This window comes from Oncorhynchus keta, chromosome 15 (assembly GCF_023373465.1).
Source record: "Oncorhynchus keta strain PuntledgeMale-10-30-2019 chromosome 15, Oket_V2, whole genome shotgun sequence".
NCBI lineage: Eukaryota > Metazoa > Chordata > Actinopteri > Salmoniformes > Salmonidae > Oncorhynchus > Oncorhynchus keta.
In genome coordinates, this window is record NC_068435.1 from 17835758 (window position 1) to 17862959 (window position 27202).

At 40.9% G+C, this 27202-nt stretch overlaps 1 pseudogene; it reads left to right on the top strand.

Annotated features, from left to right (window-relative positions):
- The window catches only part of LOC118395193 (dihydropyrimidine dehydrogenase [NADP(+)]-like), a 173147-nt pseudogene that overhangs the window by 57421 nt on the left and 88524 nt on the right, over positions 1-27202 (top strand).

Here is a 27202-nt window from a genome sequence, read left to right on the forward strand (position 1 = left end):
AGAGATCAGTGTCCAGGGGGCAGCGGTGGATGGGCAGGGAAGCTGGACTGGCGAGTGTTATCCAGGTTAAAAAACTAACATGACTAAATAGCTTGTAGCTAGTTAGCTGGTTAGCGTCTGGAGGTTCTTGAGTGTGTTCTAAAAAATGTAAAATAATAGCGATTCCGTATCACAATGGGTGAGGCAGGTTTCCGGAAGGTATAAACAATTTAAAAATCAAAAAGAGATAGAAAGTAAATATGAGTCCAGAGAGTATTTGGGATGCGGCGATACAGACGTTTAGCAGGCCTGTGCTAACAAGCTAACAGTTCGTAGGCCCGAGCTAGACAGGGTAGCAGGGGTGTGCTATACAGGTGCTCTGGCCGGGCTAGCTTCAAGCTAAGTGGGTGGAAACGCTAGCCAGGGGTAACCATCCGGGGTTGCAGTTTAGCGAGATAGCTAGTTGTGAAGATCCAGCTGAAAAATGTTCCGTTTGCGGTGGGAATCCGGGGATGAAAAATAAATAGGTCCGTTATGCTTTGGTTAGAGTCGCGTTGTTCGAACTGGCGAGAGCTTTCCGGGCTAAAGGTTAGCTGATGACCGGTTAGCTGAAGACCGCTAGCATAGCTGGTGGATTAGCTGGCTAGCTTCAGTTGAGGGGTTTCGGTTCCAAGTAAATATAAATGCTTTAGGAAAAATAACTACATTGGGTGAGGCGGGTTGCAGGAGAGTATTTGGAAGCTTAGATTTAGCAAAATGTATTTAAAGAGGTATGCGAAGAAAAATATGTTTAAAAAAAGAAAAAGACGCGATATATACAGGGGACAGGACGACAGGACGACTTACTGCTACGCCATCTTGGAACCCAAACATGATTAACTTCTTGCGTCGAGCCATCCCGGATCCGGTATCGTGACTACAGCCTCAAGCTTATTCCAATAACGCAACGTTAACTATTCATGAAAATCGCAAATGAAATTAAATTAATCTATTTGCTCTCAAGCTTAGCCTTTTGTTAACAACACTGTCATCTCAGATTTTCAAAATATGCTTCTCAACCATTGCAAAACAAGCATTTGTGTAACAGATTGATTGCTAGCGTAGCATTTAGCGTAGCATTTAGCGTTAGCATTCAGCAGGCAACATTTTCACAAAAAAACAGAAAAGGATTCAAATAAAATAATTTACCTTTGAAGAACTTCAGATGTTTTCAATGAGGAGACTCTCAGTTAGATAGCAAATGTTCCGTTTTTACAAAAAACATTATTTGTGTTGACAAATCGGTCCGTTTTCTTCATCATTCTTCATCACGTTTGGGTAAGAAAAAAAATGAAAATTAAGTCATTAAAACGTGAACTTTTTTCCAAATTAACTCCATAATATCGACAGAAACATGGCAAACCGATGTTTAGAATCAATCCTCAAGGTGTTTTTCACATATCTATCGGCGATAAAATCCTTCGTGGCAGTTGACTTTCTCTTCTGAAGAAATGGAATTCGCATGGACCTACAGATTACGCAATAATTTCGACACAGGACACCGGGCGGGACACCAGGTAAATGTAGTCTCTTATGGTCAATCTTCCAATGATATGCCTACAAACACGTCACAATGCTGCAGACACCTTGGAGAAACAACACAAAGCGCAGGCTCATTCCTGGCGCATTGACAGCCATATAAGGAGACATTGGAACACAGCGCCTTCAGAATCTGGGGCATTTCCTGTATGAAACTTCATCTTGGTTTCGCTTGTAGCATTAGTTCTGGGGCACTCACAGATAATATCTTTGCAGTTTTGGAAACGTCAGAGTTTTGTCTTTCCAAGGCTGTCAATTCCATGCATAGTCGAGCATCTTTTCGTGACAAAATATTGCGCTTAAAACGGGCACGTCTTTTTATCCAATAATGACATAGCGCCCCCATAGGTTGAAGAGGTTAAAGTGACCAGTATTCAATGACTCTGCAGCGAACTGAAAAGAGGAGCGACCCAGGGATGTGTGTGCTTTGGGGACCTTTAACAGAATGTGACTGGCAGAATGGGTGTTGTATGTGGAGGATGAGGGCTGCAGTAGGTATCTTAGATAGAGGGAAGTGAGGCCTAAATGTTTTTTTATAAATAAGCATCAACCAGTGGGTCTTGCCACGGGTATACAGAGATGACCACTTTACAGAGGAGTAAAGAGTGGAGTGATGTGTCCTATAAGGAACATTGGTGGAAAATCTGATGGCCGAATGCTAAAGAACATATGGCCACTCGAGAGCACCCTTACCTGCCGATCTATAAATTACGCCTCCATAATCTAGCATGGGTAGGATGGTCATCTGAATCAGGGATAGTTTGACAGCTGGGGTAAAAGAGGAGTGATTACAATAGAGGAAACCAAGTCTAGATGTAACCATAGCCTGCACCTTGGAAATGTGCTGAGAGAAAGACAGTGTACCTTCTAGACAGTGTACATGACCTTTGTTTTGGAGGTGTTCAAAACAAGGTTAAGGGCAGAGAAAGCTTGTTGGACGCTAAGAAGGCTTTGTTGTAGAGCGTTTAACACAAAATCTGGGGAGAGGCCACCTGAGTATAAGACTGCATCATCTGCATATAAATTGATGAGAGAGCTTCCTACTTCCTGAGCTATGTTATTGATGTAAATTGAGAAGACCGTGGGGCCTAGGATCGAGCCTTGCGGTACACCCTTGGTGACAGGCAGTGGCTGAGATAGCAGATGTTCTGACTTTATACACTGCACTCTTTGAGAGAGGTAGTTAGCAAACCAGGCCAAAGACCCCTCAGAGACACCAATACTCCTTAGCCAGCACACAAAAATGGAATGGTCTACCGTTTCAAAAGCTTTGGCCAAGTAAATAAAATAAGCAGCACAACAGTGCTTAGAATCAAGGTTAATGGTGACATCATTGAGAACCTTTAAGGAACCTTCAAGAAAGCTAGACAGTTGACTATTGACAAGTTTTTCCAACTCTTTTGATAAACAGGGCAAAATAGAAATTGACCTATAGCAGTTTGGATCATCTTGATCTCCCCCTTTAAATAAAAGATGCACCGTGGCTGCCATCCAAGCAATGAGAACCTCATCAGAGTGGTCAGAGATAGGCTTGGCGATGGTAGGGGCAGCAACCTTAAAGAATAAAGGGTCTAAACCAGGGGTGTCAAACTCATTTCGCATCGTGGGCCACATACGGCCTAGGGAGATGTCAAGTGGGCCGGACCATTAAAATTATACCATACTCTGCTATAAATAACCAAGAAGCACAAGAACATTAGGAAAATATTGAAATTTAATGAACTATCCTTTTACAAAACATTTCATGAAACACCTCATATTTCCTTAGACAAATGTGCAATTTACTTTTATCATTCACAAATATGCATTGCAACTGATCCCACTGATTGTACAAAGGCACAAAACTTTAATTGGTACTGAAAAATATAGTAATGCACTTTAAGATTAAATGAGACTTTTAAAGAAAGGAATTTTTAAACCACTTACACATACGCATATAAAATCTAAATGTAATCCCTGCGTACACCTTACAAACTAAGGAGAGTGATTTTAAATTTGTAATGAAGAAAGTGTTCGCCTGTCCTGTAAATCTGTAAACTTCATACATGAAACATACATACACATACAATACATACTGAAAATGTATGGAGTTGTATGAACAGTAGAATACCATCACACAACTTTTGTTTTGAAGCTGCTGACTAACATTAAAGTGCACATTTTTTAAATCACCACAGTAAGGATTCATCTTCACAGAGCTGTATTCTTTCAATGCAAACAGTATCTAAGGCAGCATTTTAAAGGTGTTAGTCTAGTTTTTCGCTGTGATGAGTCTCGTAGTGGCGTCGAATATTATATTCCTTCAATACCGAAACTTGTTGCAAACACACCAAGCACAAAGGTTTTCCGTGCATCTCTGTAAATAAATAGGACGTGGTCCATTTTTTTTGAAAATTCTACACTCCTTATCTACTTTTCTCCGTTTGGATAACGACATTTTGGCTAATGAGGGTGTAGCGGAGAGGTAGAGACCAAGGTATTAACAACGTCGTAACAAGCAGCAGATGGCGCATTGATACCGTCTGCTGTTTTCAGTCTGTCTCAGTGATGCGGCTTGTCTTCTACTCTGATGGAAAGAGTGCGCCCCTTAGCGGATAATCCATGAATTGCAGCGAATTAAAAATATTAATTCCATGTCTTTTATGCATTTTTTCCACTTTCAAATTATCCTGCGGGCCTGATCGAACCTCCTTGGGGGCCGGTTCCGGCCCGCGGGCCGTATGTTTGACACCCCTGGTCTAAACCATCTGACCCAGATGTTTTTTGGGGGTCAAGTTTAAGGAGCTCCTTTAGCACCTCAGACTCAGTGACTGCCTGCAGGGAGAAATTTTGTACGGGGGAAAAAAAGAGGGAGGAGCATCGGGGCTAGTCGCATTAGAAGAGGTGGTATATGAGGAAGTGTTGGATGGGCAAGGAGGCATGGCTGAGTCAAATTGGAATCCCGACTTAATGAAGTGGTGATTAAAGAGCTCAGCCATATGCTCCTTGTCAGTAACAACCACATCATCAACATTAAGGGACATGGGCAGCTTTGAGGAGGAGGGTTTATTATCCAGGTCTTTAATGGTTTTCCAGAACTTCTTGGGGTTAGACCCACAGAGTGAGAACTGCTCCTTAAAGGAACTAACTTTGGCCTTCCGGATAGACTGACTGCACTTATTTGTCATTGAACGAAAGCAAGTCAGCACAAGTCAGCACAAGGTATGCGTGTGCCGAGCCTTTCGCCAAATGGAATTCTTGAGGTGGAGCAACTCTGCAATATCACAGTCAAACCAGGGGCTGAACCTGTTTTTAATTCCCATTTTATTAATGGGAGTGTGTTTTGTTAATCTTGCGGATCAGTGGGACGCAATTTCAGGTGAAATTGCAGAGCGCCAAATTCAAATTAAATTACTATAAATATTAAACTTTCATGAAATCACAAGTGCAATACATCAAAATAAAGCTTAACTTGTTGTTAATCCAGCCGCCGTGTCATATTTCAAAAAGGCTTTACGGCAAAAGCAAACCATGCGATTGTCTAAGGAAAAGTTTTTCGTGAGCAGAAATCAGTGAAGTCGATAGCAGAGCACAAGTCAGAATTAGGGCGAGCAACAGTGGATGGGTGTACATGAATGAATGTGCATTAGATGGCAACAAGATCATATTGTACAACAATTTCATCAGGGAACATGAATACAATGACGGCGAGAGGTGGTTAGAATGGGATGGGAGGCCAAGAGTCTGTGTAACCATTAGATCGTCAACAGCAGGACAGAATGCTTAAAATGGTTCAAATGTATACGTTCGTGAGGGTCTTAGGGGCCAAGACACATTTCTTCAGCCTCCTGAGTTTTCTTGGGTTATGAACAAACATTATGCTGGCTGTATCTCCTTACTAAACTTAGCCCATAGCATAACATGGGTCGTTTTTCATGTAACAGAACATACAGTACTTAGCAGCTGTAAGACTTTCTATTTGACTCACAGTTACACATAGGTTTAAGGCCAGTGACTTGTCCAATACCCATGGGTACTTGACCTGACATAACTCTTATAGAGAAATCACAGCAACTTTATACTCAGTTCTTGACTTAGACTGAAATAGGTGTCGGTACTCATTCTGGGTGCAGGATCTCCACAATCTTTTTTGCTACTATTCTATGAGGTGCAGGAGCTCAAGCAGTAGACCATTTGAGGTTTTTGCCTTCACCTACTCAACATGGCATCTTACTGGTTTGCAGCTTCGGTGTTCCAGTTAGAATCTCCTGCCCCAAACCAGTCAAGCACTGGTTATGCTCTCAGTTAGCACAAATACTCACAGTCAGCCACGCCAGTATTAGCGCAACTTACTGTGTCTGGTGGGGGGTCATATATTTTGTGGCGTGAGTGCGATGATGCATGATACACTTGTGTCGTTCTTAAGGAATGTTAAAGATATTATATTGTAATTGTATTATTTTGGTAACTGCCCAGTGAACAAGCACGGCCAATCATGGAGAATAAAGAGGATTGGTCAGAGTGGGAGTGAAGCCACCTGCGATGATGAATTATACTATATTCACTTCAGCGTCTCTCCGCACGGCTCTGGAGCCAAAGCACATTTCCCCGGTCAAATAGGATGCACACACGTGAAAAAGGAGAGTGCATTAATATGGAGTAGATGTCACCGTCCGGGATGTTATTGTTAAAGTACACTTTGTCATTCGCTTCATAGCATTTATTTCCCCTTCACCTTGTTTTCCTTATTCGTATTTTACATCTTTGCACGGAACACAAATGGCCACACTGGTGTATAAAACCAACAGAGTGAGCTCAGAGCATCTGTCAGTGTCGACACAGAGGAAGGTAAGCATGCTGTTACTCTGCTGGAGGATCTTGCTCAGTGTTAAGCACAGTTAGCAGTGGCACATTGTGTTATGTTCTCTAGTACAGTAGGTAGGTAGTATACATAGTAGGTGCAGTTCTGTATTTGGATTATTGGGATTTTACTGGAAAGTAAATTGAGATGTAATACTTCCCGTATATTGAGATGTAATACTTCCCGTATACTGAGTACATTGAGATGTAATACTTCCCATATATTGATTATATTGAGATATTATACTTCCTGTACATTGAGTATATAACTGCAGATTAATTGTATACAATATGATTATAGCATTTCATTTGAAAGATTACTGCATGGAATTTCATTGCATCTTGGTTTAACATTTAGCTTTTTATGAAAGAGAGGTTGGTCAGCTAATGAATAATCCATGAAGGAAAGAAAACATTTGCAGCAATGATAGATAACATAAAAGAGTAGTCAGAGGAATACACCATTACAATCTAAAAATGACCTGCCAAGGTTATCCAATCTGCCCATTTTATTTGAAGAAATGAATGAGACAAGAAGATGTACATAAAGAGATCTGATTGGTTCCTCGCAGCCTTTAACCTTATAAATGACAGCAAACACATGCAGTCAGTAGCGCCAAATGAAGGTGGAGGTAGAATAGCTCTGGGGTCTGAGGTAATCATTCAGATTGACCTTCAAGCTATTCTGTATCACTCACGGCCCATCAGTCACTGTTCATCACTATTCATCAACCAGTAATTGACACAGTCAATAGGGTTAACACAACACCTCTTTAATTATAAGCTATTGATAGTGTATTGGCCAAACCTTTTATGAAAAGGCAAATTGGACCAAATTTGATTGCACCTATCCTTGATTATTAACTTCTTAGGGGTAACGTATTCTAGCAGTAAAGTAAAATACCATTCACTATTGTGCAATCAAATCTTTTTTTAAATTCTTACTGTATGTATATCATTGTGATATGACTTTGATATTATACATCTTGGTAGCCCTAAGGCTGGAGTTTTAAGCATAGATCATAGTCCACAGACGCAGAGATAATCCAGAGTCCCATTGTGACATAGCTACGTGGCTCTGAGACCACCATCGCACAACGCCCCAGAATTCCCAACCAACACTGCTCCCGGGACGCATCCTCTTTTCATTTGACTGTGACAAAGGTTGGAGAAATTGCTTGAGCTAGGCTGAGAATTCGAAAAGTATGAAAATGAACAGTCTAATATTCTAAAACACTGCTGTGTGTACTTTGGACAATGATAGACACTTTACAATGTACACTGACGGTTGTACGTAGCAAACATCCAGAATGCACTCTGTCTAAAATGTGATGACAGAGTAGTATAATGAGATTGCTCCAAAGTATGCGTGGTGCACACGTCACGTAGACTATAAAGTATATTAAAAACTGTGTGGTTCGAGCCCTGAATGCTGATTGGCTGACTGCCATGGTTTAAATCAGACCGTTTTTTTACCACGGGTAGGACAAAACCTTTATTTTCACTGCTCTAATTACATTGGTAACCAGTTTATAATAGCAATAAGGCACCTCAGGAATTTGTGGCTGTATCCAGGCATGCCGCGTTGGGTTGTGCTTAAGAACATCTCTTAGCTGTGGTATATTGGCCATATACCACACCCCCTCATGCCTTGTTGCTTAATTACAAGAATTAACCGAGAGATTATGAGTCTATAATACTGATTTACTTGTCCACCTCTTTCACTGGATTTATTTACTGATTCAAATGGTGGGTTTTATTTACTTATACGAGTTTGACGATTATCTTTCTCCTCTCTTATCAAGGGCATACCGTATACTGTACATAGATTCAATAAAACAGAAAATGAAGTTGACATAGCTACATTGTCAAGCTCTATAAAAATACAAATAAATCACCATTTGTATTGCAGTAATATTAGTGTGAAAAGTATTTCTTCAACAATGCACAAACTTTGTAAATGGTTGGGATCAGGGATGGAGGATATGTCTGTCATGTTAAAACCTTTTATGGCTAGCCTTCCCGTTAGCGGGACAACTTCCGGTGAAACTGGAGGGCGCGCAATTCAAATAAATAATCATAAAAATTATGGATATTAAACATTTAGGTACATATAAGTGTCTAATATCGGTTGAAAGCTTAAATTCTTGTTAATCTAACTGCACTGTCCGATTGACAGTAGCTATTACAGCGAAAACATGCAATGCGATTGTTTGAGGACGGCGCCCCACATCAAAATATTTTTCCACCGGCACAGGCTTCCTAAATTCACAAATAGCGATTAAATATTCACTTACTTTATGAAAATCTTCCACTGATTTGTTCTCCAAAGGGTCCCAGCTATACCATGTAGTATTGTTTTGTTAGATTAAATCCTTCTTTATATCCCAAAAAGTCAGTTTAGTTGGCGCCATCGATTTGAGTAATCCGCTCGTTCAACGTGCAGAAAATCTACCCCTAAACTTTGTTTCAACAAGGCAAAATACATTTCTATTTACTCCTCAGATACCCTAAAATGTAATCAAACTGTAATATTTATTACGGAAAGAAGTGTTCAATAGGAAACTGATTTTAGCAGGTGAGTCTTGTCTTTATGGCGCACGCAATCAATAAATTCGTACTAAAACTGATATTTATTATTCAATTTGGAAGTTACAAGCCTGAAATCTTGAACATAGACTGCTGACACCTGGTGGAAGCCATAGGAATTGCATACAGGGAGCTAATTTTCAAGATGACCTTATACTTGCCATTCTAAGAGGATGGTCTCTCCAAAATAAAATCTGATTAGTTTTTCTTTGGATTTCTCCTACCATATCTATTGTGTTATATTCTCCTACATTATTTTAACATTTCTTCAAACTTCAAAGTGTTTTCTTTCCAATTGTACCAATTATATGCATATCCTGGCTTCAGGGCCTGAGCAACAGGCAGTTTACTTTGGGCATGTCATTGAGGCATAAATTGAGAAAAAGGGGGCCTAGCCCTACTGGCTAATTCTTGACGATGGTTTCTGTTTGGAACAGGTCTCATTTAGGCTAACAAGGCTGAGATCTTCCAGGGGCTGACTGTGGACCAGGGATTATACACATCCAAGAACTTCTTGCCACTTGTGGCCAAGGTGAGTAAAGCCAGTACGTTCTAAAGGAAATTAGATTTATTATATCAGAATGAAATACACTTGTCCTTCGTACCATAGGGTTGTATCAAATAAATAAAATAAAAGGCTTGACTGACAATGTCATAGTGGTATCGACTGCAAAGAGGCAAAATCTCTCACATCGAAAATGTCAGTCATTTGAGGAATAATACATCTTCAGACAGCAAACTCAAGCACCACCCTGAAGTACAGTATTGCTGATTATAATATATATTTTTGACAGCCTTATTCTAAAATGGATAATAACAAAGTGAAAACAGGTTTTTATAAATGCTTGCACATTTATTAAAAATAAAAACAGAAATACCTTATTTACGGCCTCCCGGGTGCCGCAGTGGTCTAGGGCACAGCATCGCAGTGCTAGCTGTGCCACCAGAGACTCTGGGTTTGCGCCCAGTCTCTGTAGCAGCCGGCCGTGTCCGTGGGGTGACGCACAATTGGCCTAGCGTCGGCCGGGTTAGGGAGGGTTTGGCCGGTAGGGATATCCTTGTCTCATCGCGCACAATTTATTTACATAAATATTCAGACCCTTTGCTATGAGACTCAAAATTGAGCTCAGGTGCATTCTGTTTCCAATGATCATATTTGAGATGTTTCTACCACTTGATTGGAGTCCACCTGTATTAAATTGATTGGACATGATTTGGAAAGTCTACTTAAGGTCCCACAGTTGTCAGTTCATGTCAGAGCAAAAACCAAGCAATGATTGTCCATAGAGCTCCGAGAAAGGATTGTGTCAAGGAAGGGTCACAAAAAATGTCTGCAGCATTGAAGGTTCCCAAGAACACAGTGGCATCTTAAATGGAAGAAGTTTGGAACCACCAAGACTCTTCCTAGAGCTGGCCGCCTGGCCAAACTGAGAAATCAAAGGGGAGAAGGGCCTTGGTCAGGGAGGTGACCAAGATCCTGTTTGTCCCTCCATTTGGCAAATCTAACTACAATTACATCCTCTTGATTCCTGCTTACAAGAAAAAAACTAAAGCAGGAAGTACCAGTGACTCGCTCAATACAGAAGTGGTCAGATGATGCGGATGATACACTACAGGACTGTTTTGCTAGCACAGACTAGAATATGTGTAACGGATCTCGTTGGTGGTAGAAAAAGTAGGACAAGTGAAAGTGTTAATGATTTTAATTTAAAAAACACGCAAACAAAATAACAAAATCGGAAAAAAAAATGCACAGTTCTGTCAGGCAACAGTATCTAAACAGAAAACAAGATCCCAGGTGGAAAACAGGCTGCCTAATTATGATTCCCAATCAGAGACAACGATAGGCAGCCTCTGATTGGGAACTACACTCGGCCAAAAACAAAGAAACAGAAAACATAGAATTTCCCACCCGAGTCACATCCTGACCTAACCAAACATAGAGAATAATAGGGATCTCTAAGGTCAGGGCGTGACAATATGTTCCGGGATTCATCCAATAACATTGAGGAATACACCACCTCAGGTATCGGCTACATCAATAAGTGCATCGATGCTGTCATCCCCACAGTGACTGTACGTACATATCCCAACCAGAAGCCATGGATTACAGGCAACATCCGCATCAAGCTAAAGGCTAGAGCTGCCGCTTTCAAGGAGAGGGAGACTAATTTGGACGCTTATAAGAAATCAGACGAACCAACAAACAAGCAAAGTGTCAATACAGGATTAAGATTGAATCCTACTACCTACTACACCAGCTCTGATGCTTGTCGTATATGGCAGGGCTTGAAAATGATTGCGGACTACAGATGTGAGATGTCCGGTGACGCGAGCCTACCAGACGAGCTAAAGGCCTTTTATGCTCGCTTCGAGGCAAGCAACACTGAACCATGCATGAGAGCCCCAGCTGTTCTGGATGACTGTGTGATAACGCTCTTGGTAGCCGATGTGAACAAAACCTTTAACCAGTTGGATTTAGGGGGCTCTATTTTAATTTTTGGATGAAAAACGTTCCCGTTTTAAACAAGATATTTTGTCACGAAAAGATGCTCGACTATGCATATAATTGACAGCTTTGGAAAGAAGACACTCTGACGTTTCCAAAACTGCAAAGATATTGTCTGTGAGTGCCACAGAACTGATGTTACAGGCGAAACCCAGATAAAAATCCAACCAGGAATACCTACATGTTTCAAGCAGACCACCATAGTCCCTGTGCCCAAGGAAGCGAAGGTAACCTGCCTAAATGATTACCGCCCCATGGCACTCACGTCGGTAGCTATGAAGTGCTTTGAAAGGCTGGTCATGGCTCATATCAACAGCATCCTTCCAGGCACCCTAGACCCACTCCAATTCGCATACCGCCCCAACAGATCCACAGATGACACAATCTCATTCGCACTCCACACCGACCTTTGTCACCTGGACAAAAGGAACACCTATGTGAGAATACGGTTAATCAACTACAGCTCAGCATTCAACACCATAGTGCTCACGAAGCTCATCACTAAGCTAAGGACTCTGGGACTAAACACCTCCCTCTGCAACTGGATCCTGGACTTTGTGACGGGCCGCGCCCAGGTGGTAAGTGTAGGCAACAACACGCCCGCTACGCTGATCCTTAACACTGGGACCCCTCAGGGGTGTGTACTTAGTCTCCTCCTGTATTCCCTGTTCACCCATGACTGTGTGGCCAAACACGACTCCCACACCATCAATACATTTTCTGATGATACAACGGTGGTAGGCCTGATCACGACCACGATGAGACGGCCTATAGGGAGGAGGTCAGAGAACTGGCAGTGTGGTGCCAGGACAACAATCTCTCCCTCAATGTGGGCAAGACAAAGGAGCTGATCGTGGACTACAGGAAAAGGTGGGCCGAACAGGCCCCCCATTAACATCGACGGGAATGTAGTGGAGCAGGTTGAGAGTTTCAAGTTCCTTGGTGTCCACATCACCGGCGAACTATCATGGTCCAAACATACCAAAACAGTCATGAAGAGGGCACAACAAAACCTTTTCCCCCTCAGGAGACTAAAAAGATTTGGCATGGGCCCCCAGATCCTCAAAAGGTTCTACAGCTGCACCATCGAGAGCATCCTGACCGGTTGCATCACCGCCTGGTATGGCAACTGCTCGGCATCTGACCGTAAGACACTACAGAGGGTAGTGCGAACAGCCCAGCACATCACTGGGGCCAAGCTTCCTGCCATCCAGGAACTATATAATAGGCGGCGTCAGAGGAAAGCCCATGATATTGTCAGAGACTCCAGTCAGCCAAGTTACAGACTGTTTTCTCTGCTACCGCACGGCAAGCGGTACCGGAGCGCCAAGTCTAGGACCAAAAGGCTCCTCAATAGCTTCTACCACCAAGCCATTAGACTGCTGAACAATTCATCAAAATCACCACCGGGAAATTTACATTGACAACCCCCCTCTTGTACACTGCTGCTACTCGCTGTTTGTTTGTTACCTATGCATAGTCACTTCGCCCCCACCTACATGTACAGATTATTTCAACTAGCCTGTACCCCTGCACACTGACTCGGTACCGGTGCCCCCTGTATATAGCCTAGTTATTGTTATTCTTATTGTGTTACTTTTTATTATTACTTTTTATTTTAGGCTACTTGGTAAAAATGTTCTCCTTCTTCAACTGCACTGTTGGTTAAGGGCTTGCAACTAAGTATTTCACGGTAAAGGCTACACTTGTTATATTCGGCGATTGTGGCAAATTAACTTCTGCGCAAAGGGGTCGAAAATACTTATGTAAATGTGATATTTCCGTTTTTTAAACTCTTTAATACCTTTGCAAACATTTGTTAAAACCTGTTGTTGTTTTGTCATTATAGGGTATTGTGTGTAGATTAAGGCTGCAATCATTTCCGAATGCACTGTAAGAGCTGGGCAAATCCTCACATTGTCTCTCTCTCTCCATGCCTTCCTCCCCCACTCTTGCTTCCTCAGGCATGTGTAACTGTAAGTCTCAGCTGCCTGAGCTCCATGGTGTGGTCATCATGCTGGGTGCCGGTGACACAGCGTTAGACTGTGCCATAAAGCTAGAGCCTCTCAGAGCATGGGTCTTAACAGTGGCTTTAAAGTTCCTTCAGAAGATGCTCTCTTGACCACAGTATTGATTATGTCCTCCTACTCTGAGATACTTTTTGAATACGGGCCTTGGGCAGAATTATAGCTGAACTTGTATTTTTGCAAAAATTTGATCTTTGAAATCAATTCATGAGTTATACATATGGATCTTATGTTTGAATAGAACCTTACCATGCTCAATTACTCACAAAACTGTTTCTGACCATGACCCAGTAGCTATGAACATACTGATCTTTACAGCCGCTATTCCAATAGCCCTGTAGCCTCTATATGCAGCTAGCTAACTGCTTTTGACACACTTCATTTCTGGTGGCTCTTCTTACATTTGATATTCATATAGATTTGCTAGGTAGCTGAAGGTGGCTTGGCTATAAGCTCATGGCCATTCACATTGTCCTTTTGTCTTTTCTGTGAAAAAGTAAGAAAGAAGTTATTGCACTGTAAAAATGTCTTCAGTTTTTTTTTTAAGAAAAAAAAGGAAAAAACTCTTGACGGGATTATGAAACCAGGTATATTTTCTGAATATTTTTTTCTCCACGAAACAATCAAAGAAAACAATTGGTGGCATGGAAACAGAAATAATATTATTTAACCCTTGTTTAATATTCTGTATACTCCCCTTGTCCTAAGGGTAAAAAATGACCCGCCTTCACTAAACCCATAAAATAAAGCAGCTTAATTGAATTTTAAACCCCAAATATATTTTGCATGAGAAACAACCTGTCATTCATCACAACCTTTGTGAATATCTGGGTTTTCCCTCTTCACAATGCAGAAAGACTGCATTTAATCTGTGGAAACCAACCATGTTATTTTGCTGTTCTTTGCCAAAAATGTCTCTCTTTCAGCTTGGGGGATTTCTTCTTCATCTGAAGATTATGCATCGTGCTCTGGGTTGTATTCGTCCCCATCTTCTTCTTCAGATACCTCCTCTTCTAAATCATTGTTCTCTTGTTCCTCCTGGACATCTGAAAAGTTATACGACCTGTTGGGCACTGAAACGTGCACTCATGGCTTCAGAAAAGAGAGAACTGGGGGGACTGTCATCTGCAGCACCTTTATAGCCTCTGACTGCATTCCCCATTAGGTAACAATGCTTTCAAGAAATGTTTATTTTGTCTGAAATTTTGTCTGAATTGGGGTGTGGAGGGGAGATGCTGCACATGCAAAATAAAGTTGTAGTTTTGTCTGAATTCAATCAGTAGCACACAATCTCAATTTCTCATTGTGAGTGTGTGTGTGTGTGTGTGTGTGTGTGTGTGTGTGTGTGTGTGTGTGTGTGTGTGTGTGTGTGTGTGTGTGTGTGTGTGTGTGTGTGTGTGTGTGTGTGTGTGTGTGTGTGTGTGTGTGTGTGTGTGTGTGTGTGTGTGTGTGTGTGTGTGTGTGTGTGTGTGTGTGTGTGCGCGCGCGTGTGTCTTTGTGGTTTTAGTGGTGTGTAAATTATTTTATTACTGTCTGGTCAAAATGACGCCAAGACTATCTTTGTAACCTGGTGGTGTACAGCTTTCATGGAAATGAAACAAAGGCAACATTTCCTTTATCTAGTGTTGGGGTCATTCTAGGAAAAGTCATCAGATTTCAAGTTGGAAAAATATAATTTAGTTTTTTTTGTATGCTGTTAAACATAGTGGCGGGTCTTTCCTGACCCGTACGACAATACAAGGGTTTAAAAAAAGATAGTAAGAAAGTGAGATACTTTAACCTTTGAGTTTCAAAAACATATCTATACAGGCCTCAAACACACATTACAGAAATAACATAAACACTCTTTTCTGTAGGTTTTTATGTCATTTTTTCAATGGTCAAGGTTTTTAAATCATGCATGTCAGTAAGGTGAATATACTGCATTAGACCAGGGCTTTGCACTAATGTGAATTCAGACAATATGCTTAACAGAGGCAGGGGGACCACGGCCATTATAACAGCCTGTATGTCCCCCTACTGAGCACTGCCGTGGACAGCCACGGTAATTAGTCCTCTGTCGTTGAATGGTTTTAGGCTTCTGGAAATCATCAAGTTTGATCATCAATTCAAAGAAATCCATAGCAGGGGAAATGGGAAAAATATGTGAAAATGGGCTCCATATCATAGTAGTACAGTGCCTTCAGAAAGTATTCACACCCTAGACGTATTCCTTATTTTGTTGTGTTACAGCCTGCATTCAAAATGGATTGCAATATTTTTTTCTCACACATTCACACACAATACCCCAAAACCACAAAGTGAAATATTTGCTAATTTAATGAAAATGAAATACAGAAATATCTCATTTACATAAGTATTCACACCCCTGAGTCAATGCATGTTAGAATCCCCTTTGGCAGCAATTACAGCTGTGCGTCTTTCTTGGTAAGTCTCTAAGAGCTTTGCACACCTGGATTGTACAATATTTGCACATGATTATTTTTCAAGCTCTGTCAAGTTGTTTGTTAATCATTGCTAGGCAGTCATTTTCAAGTCTTTCCATTTGAGTTCATGCCAGTTAAAGTCAAAACTGTCTCTAGGCCAGTCAGAAACATTCACTGTCATCTTGGTAAGCAACTCCAGAGTATATTTGGACTGTTCAGGTTATTGTCCTGCTGAAAGGTGAATTTGTCTCGCAGGGTCTGTTGGAATGCAGACTGAACCAGGTTTTCTTCTAGGATTTTGCCTAAACAACTCCTAAGACCTTGGCGACGACAAGCATACCCATAACATGATGCAGCTACCACCATGCTTGAAAATATGTTTTGTGTTGGATTTGCCCCAAACATAACACTTTGTATTCAGGACATAAAGTTCATATCTTTGCCACATTATTTGCAGTTTTACTTTAGTGGATGCATGTTTTGGAATATTTTTATTCTGTACAAGCTTTCTTCCTTTCACTCTGTAATTTTGATTATTATTGTGGAGTAACTACAATGTTGTTGATCTATCCTCAGTTTCCTCCTATCACAGGAGAAATCACTATCACTGCTCGACTGAGGGACCTTACAGATAATTCTATGTGTGGGGTACAGAGATGAGGTAGTCATTCAGAATTCACGGTACACTATTATGGCCCACAGACTGAGTCAATGCAACTTAGCATGTGACTCCTGAGCTTATTTAGACTTGCCATAACAAAGGGGTTGAATACTTATACTTATCAAGACATTTCAACTTTTCAAAAATGTCTAAAAACATAATTTCACTTTGATATTATGGGGTATTGTGTGTAGGCCAGTGACACACAATCTCAATTTAATACATTTTAAATTCAGGCTGTAACGCAACATTTTTGGGGAAAAGTCAAGGGATGTGAATACTTTCTGAAGGCACTGTAAGTAGCCCAATGATACTACTTCTCCAGTCAAATGAACTCGTGGATACCATTTATATGTCTCTGTGTCTAGTATGGAGGAAGTTAGAGAGAGTTTTGGGAGCCAATGCTAACTAGCATTAGCGCAATGACTGGAAGTCTATCTCTATCTACTAGCATGCCAGTGAACATCCATAGACTTCCAGTCATTGAGCTAACGCTAGTTAGCATTCGCTCGCAACCTAACTAAAAGTAACATTGTATAATCAGCTGCACAACTGGAAAGTTTTAGTGTGTTCTGGAAACACAATAAAATATATTTTCTGATGTCCCCACAATGTTCCCACCAGACTGTTCCCACAACCTAATGAAACATTCTGGTAACTTTTAAAAAACAGACAAAATTAGTTCTGGGTACGCTCTTGAAACATCAGGCAAATGTTTTATGCAAACATTGTTTAACCATCAGCATGACTGGACAGTTATTGTGTTATGAGAACATTTGCCGCAACCTAACGAATGTTCTGGGAACTTTCACATAATCAATTTTAGTTTGCTAGGAAATATTACTGGTACATTGTGTTATTACATTACCTGGAAACCTTATGAGAACTTTTGGGGAATGATCTGTGGGAGTTGTTACAGATGTTGTGCACAACATTTTAATGAATGTTAGGAGAACATTCCAAGGATATTTCAACTGAAAAAAAACTTTAAAATTGTTTATATTTTTTTATCAAACATATTGTGTTTTTATTTTGGGGGGATTATTGTCCTAATGTGAGAGAGAACCCTGACTAGAATTTAATGGGAATCTTACTGGTTTGCTGGGATTAGTCCTGAGATAAATGAAAGACATTTCCTCAACATGACGTCAAAACATGTATTTTGTATAGAAATGTTTTCACATTCCAAACAATTATGTTTAATTCTTGAAAGAAACATTCCCTCAAAACTTGTGTATTTAACCCTCTGTTCCCCCCAAGTTTGTGTGCAATAGAATAGGGGGAAGGGGAGCTGAGTGCAATATAAAAAGACAACGTAAAAACAACATATGTTATCCTTTTCCTCAGATAGAGCTGGTCAAAGAGGAGAAGTGTGAGTTCCTGCCCTTCCTGTGCCCTCGTGAGGTCATCATGATGAACGGCTGCGTGGCCGGCCTGTGGTTTTGCCGCACCGAGTAGATGGAGTGCGGGATTGGCTGGAGGACAAGGACTAGATCATCCTGCTCAAAGTCGATTATATCATCAGCACCATCAGCTCCATGCTGACTGACCCTCAAAGTAAGGTCTGATAGAAGGAGAAATCAGGTCTGATAGAAGGAGACTGATCAAAGATGTCTCCTTCATTGTAGTGCCCTTAGAAGTGACTGTTGAAGTGCACTTGTTGTCCAAACTTATCATGATCTTACTGTATCAGGATTGACCTGTTAAAACATAGAATAACTGTAACGGCAGATTTCCTCCTCTTCGGACCAAGATGCGGCGTGGTAAGTGTTCATGACGATTTTAATAAGAAAAGCACTGGACACTATGAAATACAAAACAATAATGTGAAATAAACCAAACCGAACCAGTACCGTATGGCGACAAACACTCACACGGAAACAAACACCCACAAACCAACATTGAAACCCAGGCTACCTAAATATGGTTCTCAATCAGGGACAACGATAAACAGCTGCCTCTGATTGAGAACCATATCAGGCCAAACACAGAAATAGAAAAAACATAGAAACACAAACATTGACTGCCCACCACAACTCACGCCCTGACCATACTAAATAAAGACAAAACAAAGGAAATAAAGTTCAGAACGTGACAATAACTACGTAAATGGCAGAGAATTGGCAGAATGTTGATTACCAGATTCTACATTATGTTAAGTTACGTTACAATACAGCTTCACCTTATGTGTGGTCTAATCAAGATTTTTCAGTCACCCTTGTCATGTTCCGGACACCCCTGCACTTAACGGATCATACAGTAACATGACAGGCATTTTATTCAAATCCACAATGAGACCCTGCATTCGGCTGATATCTGTACCCTGAAGCAGCCATGGTCTTGTAATTGTTAGCTACAGTGTTAATGCCCCAGTAAAGAGCCTTCCAGGACAGGGAACGTATTGATCTCCCTACAATCCATTCACTTTTCTTTCCCTGCCTGGCACATACCTGGAAACACTGTATGAGATTTCCTTCACAAGAATCCATAGAGAAATAGAGCATTCAGAGGCAGAAATTTCTCAATTTCTGGAGGGTCAGTGAATGTACATGCCTTGCTATTGCAGACAGCTTGTGGCTTCTATCAATGTAATTGTCTGCATTATTTCCAATCCCCCATATATGTTTGGGTAAATATGTTTAATACATTTTCCTTCTATATTATTTTCTCCAATAATGGACATCATTAGTCATTTAGGTCAACATTGGATCATTCAGAGATCCTCACTGAACTTCTGGAGAGAGTTTGCTGCTCTGAAAGTAAAGGGGCTGAATAATTTTGCACACCCAATTTTTCAGTTTTTGATTTGTTAAAAAAGTTTGAAATATCCAATAAATGTCATTCCACTTCATGATTGTGTCCCACTTGTTGTTGATTCTTCACAAAAAAATACAGTTTTATATCTTTATGTTTGAAGCCTGAAATGTGGCAAAATGACGCAAAGTTCAAGGGGGCCGAATACTTTCGCAAGGCACTGTATATAACACTCTATTGGTTCGCAAGAATATTATATAATCATTTAAATTGAAAAACTCAACGTTTTGAATCCGGCGTCGTTTTGCGTATCAGTTTCTAAACCATGTGCAGTGTAATCGGTATATCAAAAATCTCTTCCCAACTATTTTGCAACCTGTAAGGCTGTAATTATTTTGTTCTTAAATGAAACTGGTATACTTTTAAATGTATCACAATTTTCTTTCACTACTTTTGGTCTTTAATGCAGGGCCGACAGGCAAGTTCATTACCTTCTCCCACCTCCACTTGCCTCTTCCGTTGTTGCGGTAATGCTGCAATTAGTTGGTTATAATATTGAATAGAGCAGACATGTCCATATATTTCTGTCAGCTGCATGTGTGACATAACTCCACCAGTCCTATGTATGATATCATTTACAAAGATTTTACCATTTTTAAAACGTTTTTTAAAATGAATTCGTATATTTGAGTTTAACCATAATATTTGTTGTAATATTTGTTCTGTCTTTTCTGATGGATTAAACTGGATAGCAACCAACCTTCTAAGGCTTGTTTTAAAAATAGTGATATTTGGATAATGTAATCTGAATAAAGGGAAAGAGGCCATTCTTGAACATGAGGTGAGTCGTTCTTACTAATCTACTAGAGAACCAGTTCGCATTTAAGTATAGTTTTTGTGTGACTGAAGCCTTTAGTGAGAGGTCTAATGCTTTAATATTTAATAACTGTCTCCACTCTCCACTTCTGTGAGTTTCAACACAGAATCAGGGTCAAAGAAGAGGAATAATACAAAGAGAAAGGGATACGATAGTGGCAGATAGTAGATAAATACCCCTCTATTCTTATCTACAGTTGAAGTCGGAAGTTTACATACACTTAGGTTGGAGTCATTAAAACTAGTTTTTCAACCACTCCACAAATGTCTTGTTAATTAACAAACTATAGTTTTGGCAAGTCGGTTAGGACATCTACTTTGTGCATGACACAAGTAATTTTTCCAACAATTGTTTACAGATTATTTCACTTATCACTGTATCACAATTCCAGTGGGTCAGAAGTTTACATACACTAAGTTGACTGTGCCTTTAAACAGCCTGGAAAATTCCAGAAAATGCTATCATGGCTTTAGAAGCATCTGATAGATCAATTGACATTATTTTAGTCAATTGGAGGTGTACCTGTGGATGTATTTCAAGGCCAACCTTCAAACTCAGTGCATTTTTGCTTGATGTCATGGGAAAAGTCAAAGAAATCATCCAAGACCTCAGAAGAAAAAAAATTGTAGACCTCCACAAGTCTGGTTCATCCTTGGGAGAAATTTCCAAACGCCTGAAGGTACCACGTTCATCTGTACAAACAATAGTACGCAAGTATAAACACCATGGGACCATGCAGCCGTCATACTGCTCAGGAAGGAGACGCGTTCTGTCTCCTAGAGATGAACGTACTTTGGTGCGAAAAGTGCAAATCAGTCCCAGAACAACAGCAAAGGACCTTGTGAAGATGCTGGAGGAAACAGGTACAAAAGTATATATCCACAGTAAAATGAGTCCTATATCGACATAACCCGAAAGACTGCTCAGCAAGGAAGAAGCCACTGCTCCAAAACCGCCGTAAAAAAGCTAGACTACAATTTGCAACTGCACATGGGGACAAAGATCGTACTTTTCTTAGAAACGTCCTCTGGTCTGATGAAACAAAAATAGAACTGTTTGGCCATAATGACCATCGTTATGTTTGAAGGAAAAATGGGGAGGCTTGCAAGCCGAGAACACCATCCCAACCGTGAAGCACGGGGGTGGCAGCATCATGTTGTGGGGGTTGGCAGCATCATGTTGTGGGGGTTGGCAGCATCATGTTGTGGGGGTGCTTTGCTGTAGGAGAGACTGGTGCACTACACAAAATAGATGGCTTCATGAGGAAGTAAAATTATGTGGATATATTGAAGCAACATCTCAAGACATCAGTCAGGAAGTTAAAGCTTGGTCGCAAATGGGTCTTCCAAATGGACAATGACCCCAAGCATACTTCCAAAGTTGTGGCAAAATGCCTTAAGGACAACAAAGTCAAGGTATTGGAGTGGCCATCACAAACCCTGACCTCAATCCCATAGAAAATGTGTGGGCAGCACTGAAAAAGCGTGTGGGATCAAGGAGGCCTACAAACATGACTCAGTTACACAAGCTCTGTCAAGAAGAATGGGCCAAAATTCACCCAATATATTGTGGGAAGCTTGTGGAAGGCTACCCAAAACGTTTTACCCAAATTAAACAATTTAAAGGCAATGCTACCAAATACTAATTGAGTGTATGTACATTTCTGACCCACTGGGAATGTGATGAAAGAAAGAAAAGCTGAATGAAATCGTTCTCTCTACTATTATTCCAACATTTCACATTCTTAAAATAAAGTGGTGATCCTAACTGACCTAAGACAAGGAATTCTTACTAGGATTAAATGTCAGGAATTGTGGAAAACCTGAGTTTAAATGTATTTGGTTAAGGTGTATGTAAACTTCCGACTTCAACTGTAGCTAGTAGCTGTACAGCATGAATCACCCATTGACTTCAGCAGCTTACAGAGGAGACAGCCAGGGACAGTAGTTGGGTAGAAAAAGGCTGAGATCGCCAGAAAATAGGCCCTGCAATCTGCAGGGGGTGTGGCACTGTGTTTCAAGAACATTATTAGATGATGATGCAACAGGCAGACGACCGGTCCTTTTTACTACTGAGGCAGCCAACATCGTGACGATAAAGCATTTTCTCTCTGTGTTCGCTGTCGCTCATAAAGATAGATGGACATTCCAGGAAAGTGTGTGTTTCATTAGAGTGGATTCGTCTTAAATAGACTGGTCAAATATTGTGTTTGTGTGTGAGTGTGCATGCCTCCATCCATGTCTGTATGTCTACGTGTGTGTGTGTAGTCTTGGTGCATGCGTGACTGAGGCCCATATGACAGCATGGATTCCTCTCACTAATGGAGCTCAGCAATCAACATCTGCCAGTGGAGTTTTCTCCAGAGAGATAGAGATAGAGTGGGGGTCTGTGGAAGAAGTGATGTTATTTAAGGAGATCTCAGGAATCTCTAAGACATGTCACACTTCACAGTCTTCCCCACAGTAAGTGTGTGTGTGTGTGTGTGTGTGTGTGTGTGTGTGTGTGTGTGTGTGTGTGTGTGTGTGTGTGTGTGTGTGTGTGTGTGTGTGTGTGTGTGTGTGTGTGTGTGTGTGTGTGTGTGTGTGTGTGTGTGTGTGTGTGTGTGTGTGTGTGTGTGTGTGTGTCAGGCAGTGAGAGAAGCTGTGTGCTCCTGCGGTTATAGGAGGAAAATTCTGAGAGAAAAGACAAACGCAGCAGGGCTCAGTGATATCACTAAGGTCTGGGGTTCTTTGAGAGGATATGGCAGAGACCACAGTAACAGGGTTTTTCCATCTTTGATTAATATCAAGTTCAAGTATATCTAGTATACCCCCTGTAATGTCTTATACGGTACAACAATGCATTGTTCTGCTCCTGTATTACAATAACACAACCTCAGTCTGCTGACCTCTCTGTCTATTGTAATTATGTGCGGCAGGGTAGCCTAGTGGTTAGAGTGTTGGACTAGTAACTGGAATGTTGCAAGTTCAAATCCCCGAGCTGACAAGGTACAAATCTGTTGTTTGGCCCCTGAAAAGTTAACCCACTGTTCCTAGGCCGTCATTGAAAATAAGAATTTGTTCTTAACTGACTTGCCTAGTTAAATCAAATGTAATATTAACCATGTTTATTATGTCTTGTTGTGAACAATCCAGAAGGCCATGGTTCCCATCAAGCTGAACCACTGGGGCACCCTGAGACCATGCAGATCAGTGAGCCCTGGGTTTTCGCGGGGGAATTTTTAATTTTAATTTTACCTTTATATTTAACCAGGCAAGTCAGTTAAGAACATATTCTTATTTTCAATGACGGCCTGGGAACAGTGGGTTAACTGCCTGTTCAGGGGCAGAACGACAGATTTGTACCTTGTCAGCTCGGGGGTTTGAACTCGCAACCTTCCGGTTTCGCGGGGGAAGACATCGCAGACTTGGCAAGCAGGCCTCCTGGCACATCCACCAGTACCTCCATGTAACCTCTGAATCAGACATCGATGTCATCAGCGACTGCCATGCTCAGGGGCAGAATGACAGATTTTTACCTTATCAGCTCGAGGATTTGATCCAGCAACCTTTCAGGCTACCTGCCGCCCCAAAAGTTGTCCCAGCCCGGCTCAAACAATCGACAATTCATGCTCTTTCAATTTTGAATGTAATTAGTTGAATTGAGCAAGTAAGTGCTAAGCTGCTGATGATGTTGATGTTGATGATGATGATAATGCATTCATAAAACACATTGTAACTACATATCCCTCCATAGCCAGACAGTGGAAAGTACAACTGCGCCGCCTCTGTTCAACTCTGCCATCGACACAGTGGACATCAGTGTGAAGATGTGTGGCATCACATTCACAAACCACTTCAGCCTGGCGAGCACTCCCCCACCACTAGCACGGCCATGATCCACAGCGCTTGCCAACAGGGATGGTACAAACGGAGAGAGACACACAGACGCCTGCACACGCGCACATACGCACACACCGACGCCTTTGATATTGCTGTTAAGCTTAGATACAGTAATGTGTGTGTGTGTGTGTGTGTGTGTGTGTGTGTGTGTGTGTGTGTGTGTGTGTGTGTGTGTGTGTGTGTGTGTGTGTGTGTGTGTGTGTGTGTGTGTGTGTGTGTGTGTGTGTGTGTGTGTGTGTGTGTGTGTGTGTGTGTGTGTGTGTGTGTGTGTGTGTGTGTGTGTGCATGCATGCATACAGCGGTGCGTGCGAACATGTGTGTAAATGTTTCAGGGTGTTACAGCAACGTTGAGTATCTCCCTTCTGAACAGACTGTTCCGTGTCTCTGTGTCCTGTCTTTGAGCCTCTCTAACCTTGGCCAAGTCTTTGATAAGTCATAACGCGGGACAAAGCAGCCCCCATCCACAGACAACTGGCATTAATAAAGCCCTGATAACTCATAAAGGAAAGCAATAAAGCACTCCCCACATGCACATACACTCCCTGGTAATTAGCTTCATTCAGGTGGCAGAGACTCCAGCTAAACCAACACACTCCCACTAGAACAAGATGCATATGCCTTGTTAGCAATGTAACATTTGCTCTTGACAGGAGGATGGGAAAAGGAGAGAGAGAAGAGAGAGAAAGCCATGAGTTGTTTATTGAGCTTCAACAGAAAATCTTTGTTTTAATTTACTTTCTAATTCTGGTGATGGGGAAATGAATCAGTAACATCTGTTTGCTCTGTTCATTCTCACTGGCAGTCCTTGATTAGAGGATAACAGGAAGGAGCTGAGTAAGGCATCGCTATAAGAACAAGTAGGGTAGTGCATCCGTTTTGACGTGATGAAGTTTAGCCAACATCAAGTTAAAGTTTTCTTTGTTCAACTGCGGTGTAGAAATTATTCTCCCGTATAAAATTGGATGGAAATATGTAACTAGACGGTTGAGAATTTGTTAGAGTATTTGGCAAGGCCAAAATGTGCCCCTCTTTCTTTCCCATTTTCTGACCAGACCGGTTAAAAAAAATCAATTATGTCTAATTGGTGGAAGTCGCGCCAAGCTTTCAAATTAAATTAAGGAATTGGTTTCTGCCTGAAAAGTAATAAATAAGCACATTAATCTATTAATCTGAGTGACAGTTTTTCGAGAAACCCACTCCAGGAAGATGGTCCAACAACTAAGAGGAATTCATTAGGACTTTGGATTTATAAGTGTTTAATATACAGTATATACAGTACCAGTCAAAAGTTTGGACACACCTACTCATTCAAGGGTTTTTCTTAATTTTGAATATGTTTTACATTGCAGAATAATAATGAAGACATCAAAACTATGAAATAACACATATGGAATCATGAAGTAAACAAAAAACGTGTTCATAAAATATAGATATATTCTAGATTTCAGATTCTTCAAAGTAGCCACCCTTTGCCTTGATGACAGCTTTGCACACTCTCGGCATTCTCTCAACAAGCTTCATGAGGTAGTCACCTGGAATGCATTTCAATTAACAGGTGTGCCTTGTTACAAGTTAATTAGTGGAATTTATTTCCTTTTTAATGCGTTTGAGCCAATCAGTTGTGTTTGACAAGGGTGGTATACAGAAGATAGCCCTTTTTGGTAAAAGACCAAGTCCATATTATGGAAAAACAGCTCAGTTAAAGTAAAGAGAAACGACAGTCCATCATTACTTTAAGACATGAAGGTCAGTCAATATGGAACATTTCAAGAACTTTGAAAGTTTCTTCAGGTGCAGTTGCAAAAACCATCAAGCGCTATGATGAAACTGGCTCTCATGAGAACCCCCAAAAGGAAAGGAAGACCCAGAGTTACTTCTGCTGCATAGCATAAGTTCATTAGAGTTACCAGCCTCAGAAATTGTAGCCCAAATAAATGCATCACAGAATTCAAGTAACAGACACATCTCAAAATCAACTATTCATAGGAGACTGCGTGAATCAGGCCTTCATGTTTGAATTGGTGCAAAGAAACCACTACTAAAGGACACCAATAAGAAGAAGAGACTTGCTTGGGCCAAGACACACAAGCAGTGGACATTAAACCAGTGGAAATCTGTCCTTTGGTCTGATGAGTCCAAATTTGAGGTTTTTGTTTCAACTGCCGTGTCTTTGTGAGACACAGAGTAGGTGAACGGATTATCTCCACATGTGTGATTCTCACGTGAAGCATGGAGGAGGAGGTGTGATGTTGTGGGGGTCCTTTGCTGGTGACACTGTCAGTGATTTATTTTGAATTCAAGGCACACTTAACCAGCATGTCTACCACAGCATTCTGCAGCAATAAGACCAATTGAGATGGTTTGGGATGAGATGGACGGCAGAGGGAAGAAAAAAATATTATTAAAACAAAACAAAAAAATCAGCAAACAAGTGCTCAGCATATGTGGAAACTCCTTCAAGGTTATTGGAAAAGCATTCCATGTGAAGCTGGTTGAGAGAATGCCAAGAGTGTGCAAAGCTGTCATCAAGGCAAAGGGTGGCTACTTTGAAGAGTATAAAATATCAAATATATCTTGATTTGTTTAACACTTTTTTGGTTCTACATGATTTCGTATGTGTTATTTCATAGTTTTATAATAATAATAATATAATAATATATATAATAATAATAATAATAATAATATATGCCATTTAGCTGACGCTTTTATCCAAAGCAACTTACAGTCATGTGTGCATACATTCTACGTATGGGTGGTCCCGGGAATCGAACCCACTACCCTGGCGTTACAAGCGCCATGCTCTACCAACTGAGCCACAGAAGGACCTCAGAAGGACCACAGTTTTGATGTCTTCACTATTATTCTACAATGTAGAAAATAGTAAAAATAAAGAAAACCCTTGAATGAGTAGGTGTGTCCAAACCTTTGACTGGTACTGTATATTTAATACATATATTTGATATCCAGAGTGCTTATTATAGTTACAACTAGCCTGCCTCCATCCCTTTAAACACTTTTTAAAACTCCAGTCTGGGGATAGTTCACCCTCAAATCAAATCAATGTTTTTCGGGCAGTTTTTTA